General features: G+C 33.4%; 1 protein-coding gene across 1 annotated transcript in view; it reads right to left on the bottom strand.

Moving 5' to 3' along the window:
* The window catches only part of LOC114345109 (uncharacterized), a 495,244-nt gene that overhangs the window by 84,539 nt on the left and 392,278 nt on the right, over positions 1-18,427 (bottom strand). The gene's annotated exons all lie outside the window — the stretch shown is intronic.

The raw sequence follows: 18,427 nt of genomic DNA on the forward strand, positions 1-18,427 counted from the left end.
ATCTCAGAATATTACTTAGAGTTGTTTTTAATAAATAAAACCCAACATACAACTTTAATGATGAAAGTTTAATCAAATATCAATCCCACAATACATAAATTATCAATCCAAAGAATCACAAGATAAATTCAAAATACAAGTGAAGTTAGACCTTTCTTCACATTTTTGACACGTTATGTCAAAATAAAGGAACTTTTATTAAAATAAAGGTGTCCTCTAATTTTCCTTAAATACAGACGGCCTGTATTTTATTAAAAGACAAAAATAAAAGACGCAATACTGCGCATGCTTATATGTCAAAATAAAGGATCTTTTATTACAGGTCGACTTAAAAGACGTTGGCAATAACTCTCTATTATTACCGACGCGACGGCTTAAAGTTCCTTAGAATAAACAAAAGGTATCTTTTCTCTTTTTTGCTTCATCCCTGTAAATTATTAAAATAAATATAGAAGTTTTCAGGGACTTTTTGCCCTCGCTAATAATGTAATCTTTTATTCTACGTTAAAATTTTTCAAAAATATTTGTTAGTTTTTTCAGGATTCGAAAAAAGTATGCATTTAAACATTAACCCGAAATTTTATGCACACGCTCTTACTTTTGAAAATGCAGAGACTTTAGGCCGATGTCAGATTATGCGTTTTGACCGGATGCGTTTCCGCCGCATCCGGTGAAAACGCATAGTGTGACAGATCGGTCCGGTTCCGTTGGAAACGGATGCGTTTTGAGTCATCGGTACGCGCTTACAAACTGCACCAGACTAAACGCATAGTGTGACAGGTCGGTCCGGTTGCGTTGGAAACGGATGCGTTTTCACCGCATCCGGTCAAAACGCATAATGTGGCATCGGCCTTAGAGAGACGTGACGAGAGAGACGTTAAGCCATTAGTGTACGCGATTCGGCTACTTTCGGGCCTTTCGGCCCGACTCGGGCGAAAGGAAGAGGGCTTCGCAAAAGAAGCATGTTGTTTGCTGCGTGTCAAATAATCGTTGTTGTATTTATGGTGTCGTGTCGAACTTTTAACTGGTCCGTTATTTTAAATGTAGGTTCGAGGCCCTGTGTATGAGCTCGCTATGTTCCTTTTAAATCTGAATGTAACTGTATATCGTTCTCTTTAAATCGTTCCACTATAGCGTTATTTATGGATATAGAGGTAGCCTACGATAAAGTAAATCTTGAAATTCTACATCGACAAATGACACGAATTGGATTTAGTTATGAATTCTCTACAAAATAATAAAATTATAACGGAATCGAATAATTAACTTTAAAGTAAACGAGGAAATTTTAGATACAAGAACAACAAGTCTGGGATTACCTCAGGGCAGCGTTTTAAGTCCTCTATTATACACAATCTACACTTTTGACCTAGAAAGGCTGTCAGACGAATTTAGGGACATTAAGATACTGGAGTATGCGGACGATATATGAATTTACATTGATAATTGTGATCTTGAATCTGGTTACAGTTCTTTAAACCAATTTTTTCTTCAATTTAACGAATGGTGTCATGAGAAAGGCTTAAATATTTCACTAAAAAAATCAAAATCATGTATATTCACCCGAAAACGCGCAGTTCCCAACCAGATTGTACTACAAGAGCATAGCTTTCACGTTACTTCTCACGTAACATACCTAGGAGTAACTATTGATAGAAAATTACTCTGGAAAGAACACATAGAAAGAATATTAAAAAAAGCCGAGAAAGGACTAAATATATTAAGTATTAAGCGCTGTACATTCTTACAGCTGGGAAACCGATCCAGAAATGTCCCTGTTATTATATAGATCATTTATTAGATCAATTCTTGATTACGGATGCTTTCTATACTCCCAAGCAGCCTCCAGTAACTTAAAAAAGATAGATAATTTAGTAAATAAATGCCTAAGATTGTCCATTGGAGCCTTTAAAGTACACCAGTTTCAAATATTTACGTGGAATACTGCGAAATGCCTGTACAGTTAAGAAAAAAATATCTCTGTAATAAATTTTTGTGGAAAATTTTATCTAAAAATAGTAGTCTAGTTAGTAAACTTCACAACCTATTTATAATGGATTTGACTAATAAGTACTGGAAGAAAAAGGAATCACTTATTTTATGTGAATCATATAAAGACTGTTTAGAATATAAAGACACAATGTATAGAAACGAAATGTTACCAATATACCAAACAAACTTAACTGATGTGCCTGAGACAGAAATACGATTTCTAAGAGATAATTCCATGTATCCGAAGTCGTTGAGAAATATGACGTTTAACTCAGACTGTTTAATATATATAGCTGTGTAACAGCGTAGTAAGGGGCTGCGTGCTAGACATGACATGGCTAACTTCAAGCCAGTCGACATGGTTGTCACTCAGTGTTCCCAAACCTACCGAAAATTAGGTAGATCTAACGATTTCAACGCATTTCTACCGATCTAACGAAATGTACTGAAATTCTACTTAATTTTGTATTCAGATAGAAATTTTTTCTTATTCCTAAATCTGAGAAGAAATAAGACAAAAAAAATTTTTACTAGTGTGAAATTAACATGACAAAACGAATATTCTGACCTTAATATTCACTAAAAGAAAATCTGGCAACAGAGTAATCTTATATTTTTCCACTTCATTACTGTTACTTGTCAAGTTGTCAACCAGCCAGCAATGCGAACTTCTCATTTTCATCATTAGCTTTGTTCGTGGAGACAGTCCACTATTGGTTTCTGACTGGAGCGCATGCGCAGTTCCGTTTTCAAGCGCTTGAAAACGGAACTGCGCATGCGCATGAGTCAAAAACCAGTCAATGGACTGTGCGAACAAAGCTAATATCAAATCTAACGATTTGGCTTCGCAATCTAACGAATTTTTGACAGCATTTTACCGATTTTATTTGTTTTCGTTTGGGAACACTGTTGTCACTTGTTGTATGATTTATTGTATGTAAGATGTTTAATAAGTTTTATAAAAATATAAGTTTACTCAGTACTATGATTGTTTGACTTGTAACCCATTAAATAAAGTAGTTTAAACATGGCGCAGTCAAACAGCTAGTTGGGTTACAGTTTACAGCCGAAAAGCTAAATTTATAGCAACTTGTACACGAGGTACCATACATAACCTACAATGGCAGTGATGGGAATAAATGTAAAATTACCACCAGATTTTGACCTGCAGGATCAAAATGCTGCAAGCGAATGGAAGTTCTGGAAGACTAGTTTCGAAGATTATTTACTAGCAACGGGACAAGACCAGTCAGCAGATAAAATGAAAATGTCAATTTTAAGAAATATAATTGGGGCTGAGTCTGCCAAAATTATGTCCACATTCGAGATCCCAGAAGCCGAAAATAACAAGTATGACTTGATAATATCACTAATCGATAAGTATGTTAATCCAAGGATGAATGAATCATTTGAAAGATACAATTTTATCATGAGGGTCCAGAAAGAAGGAGAGTCGTTTGAGCAGTTTCTTACTAGTTGTAGACATTTGATTCGAACATGTAATTATAATGAAATTGATCCAGAACAAACAGCCGAAGATAAAGCTCTGAGAGACAAAATATTAATGGGCATCAGAGATCCAGTTACTAGAGAAGCTTTATTGAGAGTCGACAAACTTACCCTACAAAAAGCCATCGAATTTTGTAGAACTAGTGAGAAAAGTAAAAACCAAAATTTAAAATTTCATACCGAAAGAAAAGATGTAGACATAGGAGAAGTTCGCAAAGATAAGTTCCAGGGCCATAGAAATTATAATAACTGTAGAAGTAAAGCCAATACCAATGAAAAATTCAAGTGTAAAAGATGTCAATCAACTCATGGAGCCAGAGAATGTCCAGCGTATGGAAAGAAATGTAAGAAATGTGGGATTTTAAACCATTTTGCAAAGTCGTGCAGAGTGAAGAATATTGATGTCATAGATGAAGATAGCAGTGATGGATCAGCTAATAATTTTGTAGGAAATGTCAATAAAATATACCAAAATGTAAGTAGTCAAAATATTTGGGATGAAATTATAGAAATTGAAAACAAGAGAGTTAAAGTAAAACTTGACACAGGGGCAGATGTAAGTATAATTCCATTAAAAATTTTTAAGAAAATTGATAAGCAATTTAAAATTAGGGATAATCATTATGTACTGAAAGGGTTTGAGGGTACTCAGGCTAAAACAATGGGTGTCGTAAATTTATTTTGTAAATATAAAAATAAGTATGTGTACGAGGATTTTACAATTATTAATGGGGCAACTCGAGTTCTTTTAAGTGGTAAATTATGTGTTGATTTGGGGTTAGTTAAACGAATCAACAATATTGAGAGTTGTGGTACTTTAGAATTAGCAGAAAGGGATAAATTTATAAACCTTAACCCTGAAGTTTTTAGAGGTCACGGTAAATTTTGTGGTAAACATAGGATCACTACAGTAGACAATTTTGAGCCAGTAAGTTACCCACCTGTAAATGTACCTGTTGCAATTAGAGATAATTTAAAAAATGAATTAGATAGGTTGACAAAAAGAGGGGCTATTGTCAAAGTTAATGAAATTGACCCAAGGGCAAGCATAAACCGCATTGTTATTGTGGAAAAGCAAAATGGTAAGTTACGTTTATGCTTAGACCCATTAGATTTAAACAAACAAATAGTCCGCAAACCAAGAGTAGTACATAAATTGGAAGATGTTTGTGCACAAATGGTAGGTAAAAAGATATTTTCTGTATTTGATCTCTCTGAAGGGTATCATCATTTAGAACTTGATGAGACATCATCATGGAAATGCTGTTTTGCAACTTCTTATGGAATTTTCAGATATAAAGTATTGCCATATGGATTATCAAATTCCCAAGATCTGTTTCAAGAAGTCGTAGAAGATAAATTTAAAGGTATAGAGAATTTATTGATTTGTCATGATGATATGATTGTTATGGGGACAACAAAAGAAGAACATGACACAACTGTTAAAAAAGTGTTAGAAAGGGCTAAAGAAGTAGGAGCAAAGTTTAATAGGGACTAATTTCAATATTGTCAAGAAGAGGTCAAATTTATGGGTCAAGTTTTTTCACATAAAGGGATGCAAATAGATCCTGACAGAGTGGAATCACTTTGTAAACTTCAAAAACCAAATAGTAAAGTAGAATTACAAAGAATTTTGGGCGCATTTAATTACGTTAGACGATACATTCCGAATATGGCTGAACATATTCAACCTCTTTGTCAATTACTTAAAAATAATGTAGAATGGGTGTGGCTCCCGTCACATCAAAAATGTTTTGATAATTTAAAGAACATAATTTGTAAATCACCAGCGTTAGTCCCTTATGATCCTAATCAAAAAATTATTTTACAATATGATGCATCTAAAAATGGTTTAGGTGTTTGTATGTTCCAGAAATATGATTCTATTTTAAAATTAGTAGCTTGTGCATCACGAAATATAAATGATAGTGAAATAAATTATAGTCAGACTGAGAAGGAACTATTGGCAATTTATTATGCTACTCAAAAATTTCACAATTTTATTTATAATTTTGATGTTGACGTTCAATCAGATCACAAACCTATAATCTCCATTATGAAGAAGCCAATTTCCAAAATTGGATCAGTTAGACTCCAACGTTTAAGGCTTAAACTTCTCAAGTACAGATTAAATGTATATTTTGTTCCTGGGAAAGACATACATTTTGCTGATATGCTATCTAGGTCCAGTTTAAATATAGAGACACATGACCCAGAAATGTTTGAAATGGTCCACTCAGTGAGTAAACATTTACCTATGAGCCAGGAAAAGCAGTCTGAGTTAAGACTAGCTACTAGCCAGGATGAGGCATTAGCAGTAATTTTTGATTTTTATTATAATGGGTGGCCAAAAGAAAAAAATGTTCCTCAAGTGTGTAAAAAGTACTATGGTATAAGAGATTCACTGTATTTTGAAGCTGGCATCGCATTTATTGATGACAAAATAATTATTCCGAAAAAACTTAGGCTTGACATGATAAAATTGCTTCACAAAGGCCATATAGGAGTCAGTAAAACTATAAACAAAGCCAGGAGTATATATTATTGGCCAGGACTTAATGATGATGTGACAAACTATATAAAAAAATGCAGGATATGTGAGAAATACAGACCAAATAATTTTAAAGAACCAATGATGCCTCATGACATTCCCAGACTAAGATTCAATAAAGTTGGTACATACATTTTAGAGTATGGTTCAAAAGCATATTTAGTAATTGTAGACTATTTTTCGCATTGGTTGGACATTTCAATATTAAAAGATAAAACCTCCAGTTCAGTAATCAACTCATTTCAAGATACTTTTAGTAGATTTGGATATCCAGAAATTTTAATTGCAGATAATCTACCATTTACTTCGGTAAAATGAAAAATTATTATAGAGAAAAAGACATTACAATTATGACATGCACTCCACATTACCACCAGAGGAATGGACTTGCAGAAAAAGCAGTCAATATAAGCAAACAAATTTTAAGAAAGAGTAATGAGGAAAATGATGATTTTAGAGATTTGGTGATGGAATATAATAATACCTGCATAATAAATCTTGATGCATCTCCAGCTCAAATTTTACAGAGCAGGATCCTGAGAGGACAATTACCAACTACAGCTAATAAATTAGAACCTACAATCCAGAAACAAGTATATAAGAATTTATGCAAAGAAAAAGAGAAATTACAAGTACGTTATGATAAGACAGCACGAAGAAAACCAGTAGAGTTTAGAAAGGGAGATAGGGTAGTAATAAGAAGTTCAAAAGATAATTATTGGCGTAAAGCAATTGTGTTAGAAAAGGCCAATGAACCTAAATCATATTGGGTGAAAAAAGAAGATAACAATAAAATTATTAGACGGAATTCACACCAAATGAAACATTCATACACCACAACACTTGAAAAAGAACTCATTTTAGAACCCGAGTTGTACCCTGATATTCAGTCACAAAGTGTTCATAAAGATACCACTCACATTAAAGTAAATGATAGTGTTAATAAAACCATTAGTTGCCCAAGCCCAAATGTAAAATCAGTACCTACATTGAGTCATAAAGTCAACCCAAACATTGAGACTTCTAACAGTTATAAGACGAGAGTTGGTCGTAATATAAAGACCCCTTATAGATATCGATCTTAGGGGGAAGGTGTTTAATATATATATATATATATATATATATATATATATATATATATATATATATATATAGCTGTGTAACAGCGTAGCAAGGGGCTGCGTGCTAGACATGACATGGCTAACTTCAAGCCAGTCAACATGGTTGTCACTTGTTGTATGATTTATTGTATGTAAATAAGTTTTATAAAAATATAAGTTTACTCAGTACTATGATTGTTTGACTTGTAACCCATTAAATAAAGTAGTTTAAATACAGACATAGAAAATTATTTTAAAAATCATTATATCGTATTTACAGAAGCATCTAAAAAAGACGATAAAACGTCTTGTGCATTTTGGGACCCTATAGAAAACTATTTCGAGACAAACAAACTTCCGAGTGAATTTTCAAGTTATTCAGCTGAGCAAAATCGGTATATTAGAAGCCTTAAAATATATAAAAAATAGTTTATTTAGTAAGCAAAAATTTTTAATAATATCATATTGTAAAAGTGTTTTAGATAAACTTAAAAACATATCAACTAATTGTAATATTAATTATCTCTTATTAAATATTTTAGTTAATTTTAAAAACTTGTACGAAGAAGGAAAAATAGTTAAGTTTGTTTGGGTTAAAGCTCACCGTGGGATTATCCATAATGAAAAAGTAGACTTGCTCGCCAAGGAAGCATTAGATTCTGATAATTTTGTAAAATATTCGTTCATTGCAGAAGACCTATATACTATATACTATTTCCAAAAATATAATTAGGCAGGAATGGATGGATATATATAGTCATTCCACCAAAGGACTTTTTTTTATAAAAGTATTCAGCCGAAAATTCCTACTAAACCTACCGTCCTTTTTCTGTGTCGATTTTTTATTAAATATATCCAAATTTTGAAAGTAATTTACAATTTTTGTTATGTTAAATAACTTGCAAGTGAAATAATAAAATAATGAAGTGAAAATTAAAATGAATTAATGTAATAGGTAGGTATTATTAGATAAATACATTTTATATTCCATGTAATAGAAGAAAGTGAAGATTACAATAATTTTATAATAAAAAATACGACAATAACTAACAATTATTGACGGAACCATAGTTTGTGACAGGAGTGTTCATATTATTTCATAGAAAAATATTATACAGGGTGGTTTATTGTATTCGCCTCTGTCTCTGTTGTACTGGAAACGACTTGATATTAAAAAAAATATCTTCATAGAAATATACAGGACCATTAACACTACAGTCTAAAAATAATGTGAATTATGCAGGGTGCTCCAAAAAATAGTAGTATAATCAAAGTTATATTTTTTCTTATCGAACACCCTATATCAGATAACATTTTTGAATTTCCCTTAAAAAATAAGCTATACTTTTATAAGGGTTCTCTATACCTAAGTACAGTGTTTTGATTTATTTCGATTTTTATAAAAATGTTCTATAAAAAGGTTTTAGAAAAAAGTAAATATCTATGAATCTAAAAGTCGGTGACACATTTTTCTTGGATCTTAATAATAGACTACTCAGCGTATTTAAATAGATATTTATTGTAGCAAAATTTTGTACACGGTGGTCAAAATATTAGATTGTTCTATTAACAAATTCAAGCTGTAACAACGTATTTATGTTAAATTAAACGCCCTGTATTTTATTAGATTATCGTGTGGAAAATTTACTTTTTAGGGGTTCCTATACCTATCTTCCCTTTATCACTTCGACTTTATCAGCAGGATACTCATAAATTCTGCTTAAGATATTTTAAGAAATAGGTAATTGCAAAAACGTGAAATCTTATCTCTCTATAGCTTTCAATATTTTTTAGGGGCTCCTATACCTATCTTTGTACATGGTGGTAAAATTTTTAGATTGTTCTATTAACAAATTCAAGCTGTAATAACCTACTTATTTTAAATCAAACACCTTAGGGATTTATAAATTTTTCGTATATCTCAAAATTTAAGACGTTTGGACCTCTCAAGTAAAGTTTCTTTCTTAAAATAAACCCAAAAAAGGCCTCCTTAAATATTTTACCTTACTTTTGAAAAGATGTGTATATAAAGATTACAGTGGAACCTCGATAAGTTGGATTAATCGGGACCGCGACCGATCTGGGTTATCGAAAATCCAGGTTAGCCGTAGAATATATTAAAAATTATTAAAATACGGTATCCTTAGAGATAAACGCCATTATAGGTAACTGCAAAAACATGAAATACATTATGCACAGTACATGTGAATTACGTACAGTTATATACAGTATTGTTCATTCTTTGGTAAAAATTTCAGTCAGTTTCGGTTGTCAATATTACGTTTTTATTGTTGAAATGTTTGTTTGATGAAAATCGGTCCGGGTCAGCCGGACTTCCGGGTATCGGAGGCCGACTTAACGGGGTTCCACTGTACTTTTTATTTTTTTATTATTTATTTTATTTTAATATTACATTATAACATTATTACATTATATTTTATAATATTATATATTTCGAGTATCTTATATGGTCGCATATTTAGTGCTCATGTAGAGGAGCTTCTTGGAGAATATCAAAGTGGTTTAAGCCTGGTCGATCAACAACAGACCAGATCTTTGTGCTAAGGCAAATACTGGAAAAAATCAATGACATTAATATCGACACATACCATCTTTTCGTAGATTTTAAATCGGCCTATGATAGTGTCCTAAGAAATAAATTGTATGAAGTCATAGATGAATTCCAAATCCCTGATCAACTGATAAGATTTGTTAAGGCTACAATGCGTAGAGTTGTTTGTAAAGTCGAAATACAGGGCGAATAATCACAGGCGTTTGAAACGCATGTTGGGCTACGACAGGGAGATGTGCTGGCGTGTCTCCTCTTTAACATAGCTCTGGAAAAGGCGATCAGACATGTCCGAATAGACAACAGAGGAAATATTTTTAATAAGTCATACCAAATTTTGGCATATGCAGATAACGTGGACCTAGTTGCCCGCACAACACGCAAGCTAGAAGAAATGTATACCACCTTCTCAAATGCCTCAAAAAATATGGGCCTGCAAGTAAACGAGGAGAAAACTAAGATGATGGCATCAACACCCAACGATAGAGTCGGCAACATCGGTCACCAATTCACGGTTGATAACTCTACTTTTGAAGTGATGGACAAATTCACATACTAAGGCTCTCTGATCACCAAGGAGAACGTCATGACGGGAGAAATCAAGCAAAGTATAATCCTAGCAAACAAATGCCATTTTGGACTAAGTAGACATATAAGAAACAAAAACTTAAGCCAAAAAACAAAAATAGCCATATACAAAACCCTTATACAACCAGTGTAAACATATAGATCGGAGACATGGACCAATTTCAAGGCAGATGAAAACCTTATGTTTATATTTGAACGAAGGATCCTGAGAGGAATATTCGATGGCCTCTGTGAAAATGGCATTCGGAGGAGGAGGTACAACTACGAGGTATACCACAGATATATACAAAAATTTTGTGGTAAAGACGTAGAATCTCTTATAAGAATAGAAAGACTAAGATGGGCAGGACATCTAGCAAGATCACAGCAGAACAACCCTCCTAGAAGAGCCCTTATTTCACAACCTGTAAGAAGTAGAAATAGGGGTACGCCAAAACTCAGATGAAAGGATGGTGTAGATGAGGATGGGAGAAAAATAGGCGCAGCAAACCGGCAACGGTTGGCAATGGATAGGACTGACTGGTGTAATACACTTGGGAAGGTCGAGACTTTTTCATAGGGCTGATGAAGTAGAACCAATGATGATGATGATGATTATTTATTATACAGTGATGAGCGCGGTAATAACCGCCGAAATAGCACAAAAGATGGAAAACGTGAATTACGTTGTCAGATAAAATGAAATAAAACTAGTCGAGTTGGGAAATTTAGCGATATTGACCAATAAATTTACATTATTTTGATTGTTTCCAATCTTTACACGTATCAGAGGAGTATGTCAACTAAAACTGTCACTGTGACAGTGGTAGTTGCCAAACTCGTGCGATACGTCTAAAGGAGGGAAACAATCAATAATGTAAATTTATAGGTTAATGTCGCTAAGTTTTCCAACTCGATTAGTTTCATTTCTTTTTATCTCAGAACTTAATACGTTTTCCATCTTTTGTGCTATTTTGCCTGTTATTAGCTCGCTCATCACTGTATTTATTACATTAGGTAGCTTTTATTTATTTTATTAGCTTGTATTTAAAAATTTAAGACGTTTTAAACATACGTTCATATTTCATATAAAGTTTTTCCGTAAAATAAACCAAAGAATCACCTTAAATAGTGTACCTTACTTTTGAAACACCCTGTTTATTGACTAACATATGCTTAAGTGTATTTACATTTGTGAGTTTTATTGCTAAAAAGTACGCTAAAGTTCGATCGATGCTAAAAGTACGCTAAAGTTCGAAAAGCCTGATCGATCGTTCCAAATTTAAATTGTTTCTCCCGTTTTTTGCAAAACTTGTTAATTTCCACAGCCGGTCCAGTCAATTTGACTTAATAGATCTTAATAATTTTGGGCGCATTTTTTTCGTTGAGAATCAAACTAATGAGAGTTTTTTGAAATTACGCATGTAGGATGATTTGAAGCAAAGTTGAGAAACCTTCCTGATAATGTAAGCTTTTGATACCCGTCTAGTATATTATGATTATTAGATTTGGGGATGATTTTAGTATCTATAAATGGAGGAAATGCTAGAAATGGCCCTTCTTGATTTCAACATTAAATTGTATGTTTTTGTTGAATGAATTAAAAACTTTCAACGTTGTCTCTGTATGATTTTGTGGGAGACCGCAAATTATATCATCAACATATTTGTAAAGAAAAAATAGCTTGAAGGGCAAATTAGGGACGACTTCTGCTATTAAATGATCTAAAACAATCACAGCTAAAATCGGACTTATAGGACTACCTAAAAACGTTCCAAAAATTTGACGCTAAAACGTATGTATGTAAAACGTAAATATGTGTGTGCATGTGTTTTAGAAAATGAATTTAATTAAACTTTGAAAATTTTCTTTGGATATCCTGGTCTGATCTTCACTTCATACTATATGGACCATTCTTAATGAAACACCCTATATATATATATATATATATATATATATATATATATATATATATATATATATATATATATATATATATATATATTAATGTGATATTCAAAGATCGGTGTGCTCAAAGCAATTGATTAGATAATTAATTAATTAATTAAATTTAATTTTAATGATGCACTTATGGTTTAATCACACTATTTAATGCTCTAATCTCAGGGTTTTATATTCTCGTGCTTCAATATCTCCTTTGCTTTACATATGATAAATAAGGTCAAAGACTAACGGAATAAAACACATATATGGTACAAAAAACATCTATTGAAATAAATTCACCCTCAAAATATCCTCTAAAAATAATATCTCCTATTCTGATTATTGAAATACTCCTACCACTATCTAAAGTACTTATTGAAATTTGCGTTATGAATAATTCTACAAAAAAAAAATAAAACTGTCTCTCGGATGATGAGTTGTCCAAATTCTTGTCTCTGGTCGCCTACAATTTACTCTTAGCAGCCCCCTATGTAGTCAGCAATCTCGCAACAAACTATTGCAAGCCTATTGTCATCAATGACCCCCTACAGATGCACGTATCTTTCAAAAAACAATGCTAGCCTTTTCTCCTCTCAATAAACTGAATCTATTTCTCGTTCCGGCATGCAACGGTGACTCTTGGAATATAAGTAGAACAATATAACTTACAATGCTTTACGTGATGAGCCTCCGTCAGGACACTTATTTCAACAAACTCACAGCTATTCATTTATCTGCCTTACTACTTCAGGAGACTCTCAGAGATCACCACTATTCGACTTGACGATCATTTAACAACTATCGTCTAGAATCACATTCGTTTAAAGGCCAGCACTAAACAGTAACGTTGAAAAAATTATTCTACCGTAAAATTAAATTATGTAAAAAAAAATCTGAAAGTCCACTGACAACGATTCCAAAGAATTAAATTCCAAATTGTCAATGTCAGATTCAACACCAACTTTTCCTACCATTAGAAATTTCCTAAAACTAATTACATGCCAATCGGTTTTTAAGGAGATTACATTCATTTAAATTTCTAAATACAATTGTTCCCTCGCCGCAAAAGTCCATTTGGGAAACCCGGTCTCATTGTCCAAACACATAACCACTTCCTTATCATACTAACTGTACAAAGAAAATACTTAATCCCTATTTAAATTTTGTTTACCTACGGCCATCCAAAGATAATTGACTTTCATTTCTTCGAAATGAATTTTGGTATATTTTTATTATATGTTTTAACTTTTCTAAAATATTAAGATCGAAACCATATTAATTCAAATTTTACATATCTTAACAACTCCCCGCCATTTGATTTGCCGAAAAACTCTGTTATTTATTTAAATGACACAAGTTTTTTTTAGGATCAAATTATTCCATTATGTTACCAAACTCTACTCATGATACTTATAAATGTCGTGAATGTTAAAAATACCCCGTATCTTGCCTGTCTCTATATGCGCTAATTCATAACTATTTACCCCATTTTCCGTATTGACCCTATATGGACCTTCAAATACCGGCATCAATTTAGCACAAATACCATTTTGTAAATTGGACACCCTTAGTGCCCTCACTAAAACTTTATCCCCTTTCTGGAATGTAACCGGCCTTCTTCTTCGGGTCCTCTCTTGCCTTTGGAGATATTTCTCTCCACTTCGTCTCAATCTTCGTTGAACCACCTCGATCACTTCTTCGTATTGTCTGGGGGCGGTGTCTTCCCACGGTCTCGTAGGCATTGTTCCTTTCATTACATATAAAGGCGTCTCCTTGGTAACCGTATTTGGTGCACAGTTCAAATACGTCTCTATTTCAAACACTTTTCTGTCCCAATGTCGATGATGTTCTTCCGCAGCAATTCTTAGAAATTTTGTGACTTCTTGTATAAAACGCTCTGATGGGTTGCTCTGTGGATGTCGGATGCTTACAAATTTTGTATTTATGCCTCTCTCTCTTAATTCCCCTTTAAAACGGTCGTTCCTAAAGTATGTTGCATTGTCCAACAAAATATTGTCTGGTCTTCCCACTGTTTCGATAAAATCGTCTATCTTCCGAAGTATTTCAGCTCCTTTCGTGGTTCTACATGGGTACAGTTTTAAATACTTTGAAAAAACATCCACCATAACTAATATGTGTTTATTCCTCTGTGTTGTTGTTATTAAATCGCTCAACATATCAATGGCGACAATATCCAGTTTCTTCCGAGCTATGACGTTTTTTGTGATGTTTTCGTTTTTGAAATTCTTACTTTTACACTTTTGGCATGTCTCGCAATTTCGAGTCATCTCTTAGCTATTGTATAGTCCTTTCGACAAATGTAGTTCTCCCTGAACATAAGCCACACCTTCCTGCTTCCAATGTGTCCGTTGTCACAGTGTAATTTTGCTAAAACTTCTTTTGCCATCTGTTCCTTGATTACATATAGTTCTCTACCATCGACCCTCTTAAAATATAAGTTATCCTCTTGTTCGACCCTTTGCTTTTCTCTTTCATCCAGTTGTTCCTGATTTTCCCTGATCTGAGCCAAAGAAAATAAGCCTGCTTCTTCTCTCATTATGTTCATGCCAACGTGGAGAGTTTTGTGGTCCTCTTTGCGGAATTGTTCATCTCTCGTCAACGCATCAGCCAAGATATTGTCAGTTCCTTTGATATATTTAAATTCAAAATCATACTCTTGAAGTAAAAGAATGCCCCTATGAATTCTATTATTTACCAGCCTATTTTTCATTATATGTATCAAAGCTGCATGGTCTGTTTCAATGGTGAATTTTGCCCCTAGTAGGTAAAACCGTAATTTATTTACACAAAATAACACACTGGCGAACTCTAATTCAGTAACGCTGTACTTTCTCTCATATGTTTTGGTTACACGGGAGACAAAACAGATTGGCACCTCTACATCGTCTTGGATCTGTGATAACACCCCTGCGAATTTTGTTATGGAAGCATCGGTCCGGAGAATGAAAGGTTGATCATATCTTGGGTGGTGTACTCTTACAGCTGTGGAGAAAGCTCCTTTTAAATTTTTGAAAGCCATTTCTTGTTCCGTTCCCCATTTCCACCTAACATTTTTCTTAAGTAATGCTATCAACGGTATTTCTTTTGTGCTGATGTCTGGTATTAGTTTTTTGAAATAGTTTACCATTCCCAAAAATCCCCGCAATGTTTTTAAATTGGTTGGCCTAGCGTAGTTATTTATAATTTCGATTCTATCTTCTGCAAGACTAATCCCTTTTGTGTCTAATTTGAATCCTAAATACAGTATTTCCTTTTGGAAAAACTGACACTTTTTAATATTTAATTTCAATCCCGCTTGATCCAGTTCTTCTAGCACAGTGTGAATATGTCGTAGATGGCTTGTTATATCTGGTGAGAAAATTAATAAATCATCTATGTAATGTACAACAAATTCTCCATGCCTATTTAAGATTGTGTTCAATGCGCGAACCAAAGCAGCGCATGCACTCTGTAGGCCAAATGGTACCACCCTAAATCGGTATACCACTCCGTCGATCGAAAAAGCGGTATAATTTCGACATTTATCTGCCAAAGGTATTAACCAAAAACTATGTTTCAAATCGATTTTGGAAAAAATGTGTGACCCTGTGATTCGTCCAAATATGGCTTCGATGTTCAAAGGCGCTTCGTATTGCGCGATTGTGTGTGAATTAATGTTTCTTGCATCTAAACATAATCGCAAATCACCACTCGATTTTTTAACGCATACTATCGGGTTGATATATGGAGAGTCACATCTTTCTATCACCTTGTCTTCGATCATTTTTTCAATTTCCTGTCCGACGCTTTGCCTGTATTTATACGGGATTGGATATGTCTTGGATTTAAAATTTTCTAAGTTTTTAACTTTAAAAGAATGTTCACAATTTTTAGCCACTCGGCTTTCTTCATTAATCAAATCTCCATAATTTTCTAGAATCTTCTCTACTTCCTTTTCCATGTTTTCTCCACATTTTAATTTTCTTTCATCCTCATTTTGTTCGCATGTATTCACTGTCCATAATATTTCTTCATAAAATTCTGGATTCTCGTCCATTATTGCCATTTCTTCTCTGTCCTCATCCTTTATTTCTTCTTCTGTTTTTTTTTATCTTCAATTTCCATTTGGTATCCCGAGCACCATGTTTCTACTGCTTTCATTTCTCTTATGAGAACTTCCTTTTCTTCCTGCTTCCTTTCTGTTTTATCGTCGATTGCCGACAATTCTTCCGTACCTTCGATTTCCTGTCTTTCTCTTGTATCCACCTTGTTTTCCTTCTTTCTTTTTGAACTCTTCTTCTTTTTCTTCCTTCTTTTTTTTTTCTGGTTGATTTTTTTTTGTACTTTCGGTTTTTCCTCTACAGTCATATTGATTTCTTTATGTTTTTCCTGTTCATTTATCTTTTCAACAATTATTTTCCTATCTATTTCCATTTCTTCTTCTATGTTGTCTGGTTCTGCTCTGATTTCCAGTTTATTCTCCGAAAAATTTATGGTGATATGTTTTTCACTCAATTCATCAATTCCCGCTATCATATCATGGTTTAAATCTTCGATCACCACACATTGCATAATATAGTATTTGTCTCCCACTCTGATCCGCACTCCCAAACCTTCATTTACTGTCGTCAATTTTTTGTTGTTTGCACCCACTAAAGCAACCCTAGGAATTTTATACACAAATCTGTCCAAATTTAATTCTTTTACTAGTTTCTTATTGATTAACGATATCTCCGATCCAGAATCAATCAAAATTTTAATCGCTTTATGTTTTATAAATGCATCTAAGAATATTAAATTTGAATTAGAACTTTGTCTTTCATTTCCCGCCAACTGTATAAACTCTCTCGGATGACAAAATATACCGGAGAGTTGTTTATGTTTGTTCAGTGGATGCTTTATTGAAAATCCTGTCTGGATTCATTGCATACATCTTCTTCCTCGTTTTCTATTGTTACATGATTCATCTCCCTTCTATTTTGTCGTTGGAAATTCTGATTGTTTCTACCGTCCCTTTGTTCGTTCGTATTCCTAGTCGGAGGATTTTGTGCATCTCTGTTTCTGTTGTGATTTTCATATGTTCTATTTTTTGCGTGATTCCTGTTATCATAATTTTGTTGTCTATTGTAATTTTGGTATTCTCTCGGCCTATCTTCGTTTGTTGATTGGGCATGTCGGTTTCTCTGGTCATAATTTGATTGATACCTTCTTGCCGGTCCATTATATTGTTCATGTTGTCTTCTGTTTCGCATTTCTCTTCTTTTTGCTTCCCTTGAAGGAATTGGCACAAACTATCAATATCTTGATAGTTTCTCAAAATCACGTGGTCCTCCAGCGTTTCTTCGAAATGTCTGCTTATCATTTCTACCAGTTGTTCGGTAGAGTATTTGTAGTCTAGATATTTGGAATTGTTATATATCTGCAAAGCATATCTTTCTTCCGATATTCCCATTTTCTCGTGATATCTTCCATTCTGTAGCTCTTGGTTGATTTCCCTCTGTTTAACTTTCCCCCAGAAATAGTTGAGAAATTTATTTTCGAAATCTGTCCAATTTTCAAACTCATCTTCTTTACTTTCATACCATAACGCTGCTCCTTCTTTCAGATGGTTTCTAATTGTTTCTTTGCAGTCGTCAAAATATCTAATATGTTGCAATTTGGTTTTCAAATTTTTAACAAATGGTACTGGGTGTGTTTTTCTAATATCCCCTCCAAATTGTATTTTCGCGTCGCTTGTACCAAGGATAATCATTTCCCTTCTTTCTCCACAATTCTGTTGATTCTTGAGTTCCGCAATTTGTTTTTCGTTTTGCTTAAATTTTTCTTCTATTTCTCGCCTGTCTTCTTGTATTGCATTTTCAAATTTGCTTTCTAACTGTTCTAATTCCATCTTCTGCACAGTCTTAATATCCTTCATTTTAGTTTCTATTTCTTCTCGTTGCATCTTCAGTTTCCTTTCTGTTTCTTCTCTAACTTTTTCTAAACAGGCTTTCACTTCATTTTCATATTTTTCCAAACGCTTTTCCAATTTGCCATCATTCTCTTCCAATTTCTGTTCTATTCTCTGTGATATTTCTCTTTGTGTTTCTTCCATTTTTTGTTGTGTTATTTCCATGGCTCGTTTTGCTTCCTGTTGATTTTTCTCTATTTTTTGTTGTGTTTCTTCCATGGCTCGTTTTGATTCCTGTTGATTTT

Source organism: Diabrotica virgifera, chromosome 2 (assembly GCF_917563875.1).
Source record: "Diabrotica virgifera virgifera chromosome 2, PGI_DIABVI_V3a".
NCBI lineage: Eukaryota > Metazoa > Arthropoda > Insecta > Coleoptera > Chrysomelidae > Diabrotica > Diabrotica virgifera.